The 11,364-nt window shown below is 46.0% G+C and overlaps 1 long non-coding RNA gene and 1 pseudogene across 2 annotated transcripts; both read right to left on the bottom strand.

Annotated features, from left to right (window-relative positions):
• Nucleotides 1–6,973: 6,973 nt before the first annotated feature.
• On the bottom strand, nt 6,974–8,177 carry LOC148845762 (RING-H2 finger protein ATL67 pseudogene; annotated as a pseudogene). The gene is made up of 2 exons (XR_016102018.1): nt 8,039–8,177; nt 6,974–7,935 (listed from the first exon to the last, which is right to left on the bottom strand). The product of XR_016102018.1 is annotated as an RING-H2 finger protein ATL67 pseudogene (transcript).
• Nucleotides 8,178–10,295: 2,118 nt separating this feature from the next.
• Nucleotides 10,296–11,125, bottom strand: LOC148845761 (uncharacterized). Its single transcript, XR_016102020.1, has 2 exons — nt 10,853–11,125; nt 10,296–10,754 (listed from the first exon to the last, which is right to left on the bottom strand). It is a non-coding gene; the product is annotated as an uncharacterized LOC148845761 (long non-coding RNA).
• Nucleotides 11,126–11,364: the final 239 nt, after the last annotated feature.

The raw sequence follows: 11,364 nt of genomic DNA, 5'->3' as shown, positions 1-11,364 counted from the left end.
TTCCTTCCTCATCAAATAGTTTTTACAAAAAGCTAAAAGAGCTGAAGTTTTGTGCTTGAGACTACCAAAAGAGATATGGGATGGAGTAATTAGAAATGATTTAAGTACCCTTAATTTAATGTTAATGGATATGGCATTGAACAGCATGGAATGATAAAACAAGATTCACATTGTTAACTTTGATTTTTACACAGTTATTCCACCAGCTCCAATAAGATGCCCTAAATTTACTTTCAAGAATTCTTTACCCCCCCCCCCCCCCCAAAAAAAAAAAAAAACAATTACTTTCAAGGAGACTATCATTTAGAAAGTACTTTGCCTAAGATTTCTATTGCCACAGTCTATCCCATTTTGTTCTTTCATACGTACATCACCTTCATACCTGATGAGGGCAGATTTGGCCCTCCAGTGGAATTGTGACACATGGCACCTCATGCCTACTAAGTGTGGCCTCTTCGCAGCTCGCCATAGGCAATTCGCCATAAGCAACTTGCCATAGGCAGCTCGCCTTAGGCAGCTCGCCATAGGTAGCTCGCCATAGACAACTCGCCATAAGCAACTTGCCATAGGCAGCTTGCCATAGGTAGATTTCCATAGGCAACTCGCCATAAGACACTTGCCATAGGCAGCTCGCCACAGGCAACTCGCCATAGGCAACTCGCCACAGGTAGCTCGCTACAGGCAGCTCACCATAGGCAGCTCACCATAGGTAGCTCGCCATAAGCAACTTGCCATAAGCAACTTGCCACAGGCAGCTTGCCATAGGCAGCTCGCCACATGCAGCTCGCCATAGGCAGCTAGCCATAAGCAACTTGCCACAGGCAACACGCCACAGGCAGCTCGCCACATGCAGCTCGCCATAGGCAGCTAGCCATAAGCAACTTGCCATAAGCAACTTGCCACAGGCAGCTCGCCACAGGTAGCTGGCCACTCCGCAGGCAGCCTGACATCTTACGAAGAGCTCGCCACTTAGGGGCAGCTCGGCATAGGTAGCTCGACACTTAGGGGCAACTTAGCGTATTGCAGGAAGATCTCCTGCCTGACAACTATACCTAACAAATCCGGAGACCTACGCCCACGTCTCTCACTAGGCGGCACAGTGCCTGCCAGTCCTGAGAGCTGTCCCTTGACTGGCAGAGCCATACTTTGCAGCAGCCGCCTGCATCCACCACCTCAGCCCTGGCAGTAACGACTACGGCAGAGAGACAGAGGCGGTTACACCTGACTTAACAGAGGCTGCTACGCCTGATTTGACAGGACACCACTATATAAGGACTCCGACCCCCAAAGACAAGGGGGAGAGAATGAAAAAATGGAGGTAATCCCCTGCTCTCTAGCTCTCTCATTTCTCTCCAAGCTCCCTACAATCAGAATGCTAACTTAGGCATCGGAGAGTCCCCGCTGGGAAAATACCCCCGGGTCCTCTGATTCAGTTCTCGCAGGTTCCTCATCTCCCATCGCCTACAAAGATGAGAAAAAGATGGAGTTCTCGCAGGTCCCTCAGCTCCCGCCGCCTACAAAGGAGAGGAGATCACCTCATGCAGAGGGTGTCGGGTTGCGCTACACCAGGGAGCTCCACCATCCTCTCCTGGGAGCAGGTCAAATAACGAGGTACTTAGCCAAAAAAATTTACATCACAAAACATTGGTACGTGACCAGAAATGGTTACATCAATTGGTACCATCTGTGGGAAAACGCTACAAAAAGCTAAGTTCTCATCCTACAAAAGCTAAGTCCTCTTCTCCTAGAAAGCTAAGTTTTCACTTTTTATAAATCGAAGCTCTCGCTTTATAGTTTACATTTTTTATGAACTCAAAGACTATGCAGGGAGTTAATAGACAAAGTTTACTTTCAATTCAGTTAAAGCCTCATTAGTCCTCTTCGCAAGGTCCCCCCCTACAAAGATGAGCTCTTCGTGGCTTCCGTGGGAGTTGGCGGCCAACAGACTACATAGGCGCCCTTATTGGTCGAGCCTTCCAAGGCTCCCGTGTGAGGTGGCGACCTAAAGTTAGTAGTGCTGCTCCCGAAGGTCGAGCTCCACTAGCTTCTTGTAGGAGTGGGTGACTGGCATTACAAAGCTGATGCAACGCAATCATAGCTCTAAGGCACCGACCTGATTGGCTCGACACCTTACTGGTAGCTTGGCACTTGGTCAGCTCGACACCTCACTGGTAGCTCGGCACCAGGTCAGCTCGGCACCTTACAGGTAGCTCAGCACCTGGTCAGTCCGGCACCTCACTGGTAGCTCGGCACCTCGCAGGCAGCTCAACACCTGGTCAGTTTGGCACCTCACAGGTAGCTTGGCACCTGGTCAGCCAAACACCTCAGGTAGCTCGGCACCTGGCCAGCCAAACACCTCACAGGTAGCTCGGCACCTGGTCAGTTCGGCACCTCACAGGTAGCTCGGCACCTGGTCAATTCTACACCACAGGTAGCTCGGCACCTGGTCAGCCAAACACCTCAGGTAGCTCGGCACCTGGTCAGTTCGGCACCTCACAGGTAGCTTGGCACCTGGTCAATTCTACACCACAGGTAGCTCGGCACCTGGTCAGCCAAACACCTCAGGTAGCTCGGCACCTGGTCAGCCAAACACCTCACAAGTATCTCAACACCTGGTCAGTTCGACACCTCACAAGCAAAGCCTACGGGCCACATTACTACTCAAGACCTGGTCGCCTCTCCAGCACGGGCAAAGTAAAAAAAGAGTAGACTACGAGTCACTCCCAAAGCCTACGGGCCACATTACTACTTACCCAGTCGCCTCTCCGGCACGGGCAAAGTAAAAAAAGAGTAGACTACGAGTCACTCCCAAAGCCTACGGGCCACATTACTACTTACCCGGTCGCCTCTTCGGCACGGACAAAAGTCGAAGAGTAGACTACGAGTCACTCCCAAAGCCTACGGGCCACACTAGGAATTGGATCAACACTTACTAGCTCATTGACGTACGGGCCAAAAGAAATCTACTCCCTTTGCTGAGTTACTCTCAGCTCGGGAGTGGGGGCAATTGATGAGGGAAAATTTGGCCCTCCAGTGGAATTGTGACACATGGCACCTCATGCCTACTAAGTGTGGCCTCTTGGCAGCTCGCCATAGGCAACTCGCCATAAGCAGCTCGTCATAGGTAGCTCGCCACAGGCAGGTCGCCTTGGGCAGCTCACCATAGGCAGCTCGCCATAGGCAACTCGCCATAGGCAACTTGCCATAGGCAGCTCGCCACAAGCAGGTCGCCTTAGGCAGCTCGCCATAGGCAACTCGTCATAAGCAACTTGCCATAGGTAGCTCGCCACAGGCAGCTCCCCACAGGCAGCTCGCCATAGGCAGCTCGCCACAGGCAGCTCGCCATGGGCAACTCGCCACATGCAGTTCGCCACTCCGCAGGCAGCTTGGCGTCTTATGAAGAGCTCGCCACTTAGGGGCAGCTCGGCACTTACAGGTAGCTTGGCATAGGTAGCTCGACACTTAGGGGCAGCTTATTATATCGTAGGAATATCTCCTGCCTGGCAATCATACCTAACAGATCCGGAGACCTACGCCCACGTATCTCGCTAGGCGGCGCCGTGCCTGCCAGTCCTGAGAGCTGTCCCTTGACTGGCAGAGCCGTACTCTACAACAACTGCCTGCATCCGCCACCTCAGCCCTGGTAGTAACGGCTACGGTAGAGAGATAGAGGCGGTTACGCTTGACTTGACAGAGGTTGTTATGCCTGATTTGACATGACACCACTATATAAGGACTCTGACCCCCAAAGACAAGGGGGGAGAGTGAAAAAATGGCGTTAATCCCCTGCTCTCTAGCTCTCTCATTTCTCTCCAAGCTCCCTACAATCAGAATGCTAACTTAGGCATCGGAGAGTCCCCGTCGGGAAAATACCCCTGGGTCCTCTGATTCAGTTCTCGCAGGTTCCTCAACTCTCGCCGCCTACAAAGATGAGGAAAAGATGGAGTTCTCGTAGGTCCCTCAGCTCCCGCCACCTACAAAGGAGAGGAGATCACCTCATGCAGAGGGTGTCGGGTTGCGCTACACCAGGGAGCTCCACCATCCTCTCTTGGGAGCAGGTCAAATAACGAGGTAATTAGCCAAAAAAAATTTATATCACAAAACATTGGTACGTGACCAGAAACGGTTACATCAATACCCATTAACTTTCTTAGTGTTTTTTCATGAGTTGATGTATTTTGAGCAAACTCTAACTAAAAAAGGTGATGCCTGGTGTCAAAAAGAAAAAAAACTAAAAAAGAGAGTTCAGATCTCCTGTCCATGTATATCGCAGCCATACATGAAGAACATCTCATCTTCTAGATAACATTATGCTGGGGGAGATATTCTCAATTCATGGGGATAGTGTATTGTGGGTAGGCGTGAATAGAGTTATTGTGGAGAGAAGATCCGGAGTCTAAAAATGATGCCTAATTTTCCGAAATTAATGAATTGTCCCAAGAATTTCTCAAATTTTAATATTTACCAAATGATATGCTTTCTTTTTTTTTTTTTAATTTTTGGTAATCCAAATGATTTGCTTTCACACTATAAAATAAAAAGTAATCATGCACAAATAATAAAGGGTGTGAATGTAATAGACTAATAGGTGGTAGTGCTCTACTGCTCAGTCTGATGACCCTCTCCTTACTCCTTGAATAAGGAGAAAGATATCATCGATGGACATGCATTGGATAAATTAATTAATTTTAGTTATTCAAGAATGGTCAGCCCACGCCATCAGCCCTTCATGACCCAGCACAAAACCAGGCCTCAATCTTTTATTTTGCTTCTTCTCCTCCGGTACAGGAGAAAGTAGAAACAGTAAGCCTGAGCCACACATAAATCGACATCTACCTCTCCAATGGAAAACCCTCTTTGTGCCCAAAACCGCTCACCAAGGCTACAACCAAGTAGCTGGGGTCATCCTCCAATGCATTGACTTCGTTCTATTTAATTCAGTTATTTTAATACATTAATGATTTTTTTTTGTCCAACAGACGGCATGCGAGCAAACAGTACAAGCATCCAATGACTGTTTGATGGAGGTCTATAGGGTTTTATTTATTAGGGTTAGGTCTATTCGATTCATGGAATATAGTCTCATTGGCAAACCAGCAAACACTTGGGGCCCATTTCATCATCCATGGAAACAATATGAAGTAACATTACGTTACCAGCAGAGACCTCTCGTCTCGTTGTCTATCGATTATAGAAAGCTTTTTAATGCTGCAAAAAACTAATCTCTGTTCCCTTGTTTCTAAACATTGAATTTGTTTGCCTCCGGTCAACATATTATTGCCGTTCAAACCCAAGAGTTCAACATATCAGACCATCCATTTGACTGGATGGGAGGTTGACGAGGGGGCAGGGAATGGTGGAAGATGATCAGAATAGCGGAAAGCCAGGGGATCATTCAAGCAGGTGATTATGCGCGTGCTATCAACTGAAACAAGTCGCTACGGTGTAGTCCATCGACCACTCAATTTTGATTCATTGCAAGGCAACAACCAGGTGACAAGGCACCGATGATGGCTCATCTCTGATCTCTCCCAAGGGCCCAATGGTTTTTGTATAAAATGTCCTTCTTCCTTCTTCCACCCCTTCTCCTGTGGGTATTAATGTTGATTTTGTATGTTTTGATATGAAGCCTCCCTTTGGGAAGTGTGCATACGCAAATATTTGTGACAAACCATTTGCATTTGCACTCTTCTCACACTGAGCAGAAGTTCTATATTTCATTACTTCATCCAGAATTCCGGATCATTGTGAATAATTAATGAAAGATGAATGCCAATTGCTATGAAAATTAAGAGTCCATTTGGAAATTGGAATCAGAATCAAAATCCATCCAAATCAGAATTGGAAGACTCAAGAATCCCAATGAAACTGGAATCAGCTGGGATGGGATTTCATTCCCAAGGGAAGGGGAGAGAAATGGGGGATAGGGAACAGGAATGAAATTCCGATTCTATCCAACCAAACAGTTGGAATCAGAATGACTCGTTTCGATTCCAATTTCAGCCCCTATACACACAAACCAAACTGGCCCTAAAGAATTAGGGTAGATTCAGATTTTTTATTTATTTAAAAAAATCACCTAGTCAACACCTAAGTGCAACAAAGCAGTTCCCTATCTCCTAGCCTCACTTTAGCGCCTTACCACTATGATCTAGCTTATGAATTTTCAGGCAAAAAGCAGCAGTTGAACTTAAACAGGCCTAGATTTTCAAATCATTAACTCATTCTTGCTGGCATAACGTAATCTTGTTGAGCTAAACGAGATATCATAGTCAAGGGAATCAGCAAATTCATCATTGAGAACCATGTTTCCCAAGCTTGGCAATGTATTACACCAACTTTCTCCCAGGTTTGAGACCTTTAACATGATCCTTACTCTTTTTTTTTTTTGTTGAAGGTTAAAATGGTTCTTACTCTGTCAGAAAAAATGATTAAGCTTTTTGCTTGAGCAAGATATCATTCCTGGGTATCAATAAGAAAAAAATTCTAATATTTGGCGTTAGTTTCTTTGGCAATCAACACTGAAGAGCCACTGAGAAATCTGCCTATTGAGTATACAACCTTCAAAGCATACCACAGCTCTGCTAGTGTTAGAAATAATTGGGTGTCTGTAGCAAAACCACTCCTTGACTCCAGAGTTCATAATCTAAAGCCAATCAACCAAGTAACTCAATCCCATCACAATGCACCGTTGTTGTAGCCTCTCTAAGATGCTTTACAAGCCCAGCTGAAAGAGAAACACTGTATTGATAGTTGTTATCAGTCGATTGTGCTGATCCCGGATGGCTTCAGATTTCTTAGGCTGGACCCATCAAACTGCGAGTAACTACCATTCTGTGTATGTTAATGGCAAAGAGGTTGCAGGGAAGACATCAAGTAGGTATTGGAAGTTTTTCTTTCTGATCATTCAAGTAGGTATTAGAACATGAAATTCAGTCAATCTGTAGTGAAGTAAAATCAAATCCCAAGAAAAGAAAAACAAAAACATCATCTCTGCATCTTCATAAATCAGCAACAAGAACATATTCATAATCCCCAGAAAAAAAAGAAAAAAACTAGAAAGGAGGAAAATTGAAGCTTTTTAATCTTTAAACACCTACTGCTAAAAAATTTACATGCAATGAACAGACATTCGAAGACATGATGAACAACAATACATCCCACGGCACAAAAAGGTTCACCTCCTCCGGTTCCCCGGATATTGCGATAGCGGCACAAGCTCCGACAGCGGCGTCGACAGCGGGGTCGGAAACGGCGAATTGCGACAGACAGGGCAGGAAGCATTGAGCCTCAACCAAGCATCAATGCAACAAAGATGGAAGAAATGGTGACAGTCTGGCATCATCCTCAGCATCTCGCCATCCTTGTAATCACAGAGGCAAATCGAACAAACGGAGTCACCTCGATCCTTTGACTTGCAAAATGGGAACTTAGGGTACGAATTGATAACGGCCTGGTTCAGCCCCACGACGAGGCTGTCGTCATCTCTGCTGTCGTCGTCGTCGTCTTCTGCAACAAAGATTATGCGGGGAAGGATGATGCCATTAGAGTGTGAAGAGTCAGGGTTAGAGCCGGGGTTTTCCGGGTGTGAAGAGCGGGAGCGATTGCGAGAGGATCGGCAGCAAACGTAGGAGGCGAGGAGGACGGTGGATAGGAGGACAAGAAACCCTAAAGCAATAGCGATAGCATAACCAAGACCAATGTTACTTAGGTTCTGAAGGAAGTACCCGGGACTTCCACCACCACCACCACCACCACCACCACGGGTACCGGCACCGGTGGTGGTGGAAACAGTGGTAGAAGTGTTGGCAGACATTTTGAGAGAAGGGAAGTGGGGGTTTTCATTTTGTTTGAAGAGAGAGGAGAGAAGGAATAGTCGGATTTTTTTTTTTTCTTGGGGGTGTTTTCGGAGGGGTGGGTGGGTTTCCCCAGCTGCTGCATTTAATACAAGTTGTCGAACCAGGGAAAGTCATTAAATAGCTTAAATTGTAGTTTAATGTAAAATAATAAATAAATAATTGTGATTTAATGGACTTACTGTTACAACAAATTGGGATCTGCTCTTTACAGAGCGCACCTCACACCGATTTCACATGCAAATTCCACCGTGCACTGAGAACATCTCCATAAATAATAATAATACATAAGAGATGTTTCCAATATATAGTAGGGTGGAGTTCACATCTCCGCCCCCATAAAGCCTCACACAGTACATTCCCCCAGTGTATTGAGAGCATCTCCCGATGACATCATCAGTTTTCATATCATCATAGGGAGATGTTTCAAATACAGGGCGAAAATGTGTTGTGGGGCTGAGATGTGGTCTCAGTAGGATGTGCCTGTAAGCCGTGTGTGATGCTCTGTGTGAGAAATGTAGAAAAGCATACATAGTTTGTGGAGATTTTCCAAACTTTAATTTTTTTTTTCCTATCTTTTTCTTCAAACCAAATATAGTCTTATGGGCTTCATATCACGTGTAGTCCTAAAATTTTTCTTTTTAAGTTCTTTCTGACTGGAGTTGGAGAGAGAGACCGCGCAACTAAGTCTCCTTTGATTGAACTACATAACCTAACGTGATTTTATAGGAAAGTCGATTTTTTAGCTGATGAAAGCCTATTTTCTGTTTCCTAGTAGTTTTAACAAAACATCTCTAATGGCTTTTCAGTTTTTCACTCATGTAATGTCAGAAGTCATCGTATGAAAGCCTAAATGCTTGTTTGGGAGGGTCAAAGTGGCTTTTCATCATTGGTTGAACAGCTGTTCAATTAATCCGAATTCCATGCTTGCAACCTATAAGCAATGTTGAGTGAAAAAATGCAGAGAGCCCAAATCAACTGTCATTTAGTGCTTATTTGGTAGGGTTGAAGTACATGAGCTTTTGATTTTTCGAGGTGACTCCATATGGCAAGCCTATAAACTAAGCCATTGGTGAAAAATCTTCAGTCCCGGCACGCTTTATACGCGCACCGTTCGTGCAAAAGGCAAAAGCGGCGTCTTTAGCTTCGTGTGACTTGACTGAAGCGTGCCATCCATAAGGGAACGGCGTTTCTTTCCCTGTCTTCTCTCGACAACGCGGTTTCCTAATTAGAGAATGCGAAGATTCATCTTGAAGCCGCTGTGCTTCGTCTCTCCTCCTCCTCAGCCTCAACCTCAGCCGCTGTGCTTTGTCTTGAAGCCGAACGGTGCGTGTATATAGCGTGCTGTGCCATAGTTCTCACGGCATGAAAGACAACCAGAAGATGACGGGAAAAAACCCCAATGGTTCCTCCCACAAGTCATCTTCATCCTCTTCTAACCGGAAATCCAGGTGGGAATCTGGCAATACTACTAACTCTGATCGCAATCCTGGTGCCGCCGACAATACCAAATCAGCAAAACCCTCATCAGTTACTAAGGAGGACGCCATACCAGTCTCGTCTAAGTCCCCTCTCGATCCTATCCATCTGTCCGGACTGGGTCGCTTTCCGTCGGCGGGGCCTTCCACTGGAGCTCCATTATCGTTTTCGGACCCCGATACCATCGGTCCTCCGCCGCCAGCTTATGGTTCTCACATGCTCGAGAGGCGAACAATAGTCTTGGCTGATGGGAGCGTTCGGTCTTACTTTGCCTTGCCACCGGATTATCAAGACTTTCCTACTCCTATTCGGCCATTGGATATACCTGATGAGTTCGGCTTTAGTCCAGGCACCCTCAGTGCTTGCCTGGGCTTACTGCTTGCCGCCGCCGCCTCCTGATGGAGGGATAAAAGCCAATCGATGTGTTGTTGTGGGTCTGCCGCCGCTGTGATTCCTCTTGAAACAGGGGAGTGTTCCAGATCTCGACAGTGACGAAACAGATAATGGAAGAAGAGGAAAAGGGAGGGGAAGACAAAAGAGAGAGAAAGAAAGAGAGGATGAGAGGCTAGAGGTGGAGGTCTGAGATAGGAGAGAATCCACTGCTGGTTCACCGCCGCTGTCAAGGGAGAGGAGAGGAGAGAATGAGTTTTGCTTGACTAACTGCGTGAAGCATGCTTCAACCGTTTACACGAATTAGAGGATGCGTGGCACGTCCTTCAATTGCGCGAACGGTGCCCTCCGGCCTGGAATGAAGCCGAACTCAAAGTCAAGTATACTGTTATACTGTCAATTTGTCAATTTGTCACTCAGTCATTTGTATTGTTGTCCGTTAACACTTTAACATGCTGAACCGGCTTAGCTGGAGTTCAATTTAACCTTCCCAAACAGGTCTAAGTGCATACTTTAAGGTTTCGTTTGGTTTGAAGGAAGATTTGGGAGAAATGGGAAAAGATGGGATAGGATGGAAAAGTGTTTTTACACTTTTATTGTTTGGTTTTATATATGGAAAAATAATGAGAAAGCACAATTCATAATCTCTTACCTTCAAACAGTGCACGCTTACATTTCCATTTAGCAGAAGCACGCACGCCTGCAGATCCCCTGAAAGTATCTCCCTAGTAGAAGTGGTCGTTGGAATGCTCTGAATCGCATTTCCGAAGTAGTACGGATCGACATTGGAAGGAGAGAGATTTCTTGCTCGTGTGACCGAATGCCATAGCTAGGCGTAGAGAGACTGGAAGAATGAAATCTCGACCATCTGATCGACGGTTTCTATAACGTGGGAGTTCGAAATGGTAGAGAACGCCATAACTGGGCGTAGAGGGAGCTTTCTTCCTATTGGGGTTCTAGTTATTATCACTTTGGGGTTTCTAGCCATCATTACTTTGTTTCCCCAAAATCTCAGCCTCGACTGTTAATCTGTTGTCGACCCATTTGTTAGCTCTGGATTTCAGTATCACTTCTCTGTTGAAATGAAAGATCCTCAAACTTAGAGGGGCATCGGCAAAGAACATCACCTGGGAACCATAATTAGGGAATTGAAGCACCACCTGTCGACGACGAATGGGGAAGGGGAGTGTGACCCTTCCAGCTCCTGCTGTGGTGAACGACGAACGACGAACGGGGAAGGGGAATTGAAGCACCACCAGGGGCGTGGTAGAGAACATCACTTGAACCTCCTCCTGCTTCTGGGTTCGAACGGGGAAGGGGAGTGCAACCCCTCTAGCTCCTGCTTCTGGGTTCTAACGTCATTGTCATCGAACCAGCTCAAGTCTTTCCTCACTCCCTCCTCTTTCTCAAAATTTTCCACCATCCATGATTTTGAAATCTCATTATTTCACATTTTTCTCATCCCATCCTTCTGTTTCCCTCAAACCAAATAAGAGAAATGGGAATATTTTTGTAACATTCCCTTTTTCTCATCCCCATCCCACAAATTAAATGGAGCCTAACAGACAAATTGGATCACTTACATTTTTTATTTTCCTGAAAGTTTTTTCTAAGGGGGCGTTTTTTTTTAGATTTTAAG

Source organism: Nelumbo lutea, chromosome 7 (assembly GCF_056320005.1).
Source record: "Nelumbo lutea isolate HS-2025 chromosome 7, American lotus-T2T, whole genome shotgun sequence".
Lineage (NCBI taxonomy): Eukaryota > Viridiplantae > Streptophyta > Magnoliopsida > Proteales > Nelumbonaceae > Nelumbo > Nelumbo lutea.
The sequence above is the reverse complement of the archived record's forward strand: the minus strand, read 5'-3'. Positions and strand labels throughout refer to the sequence as shown.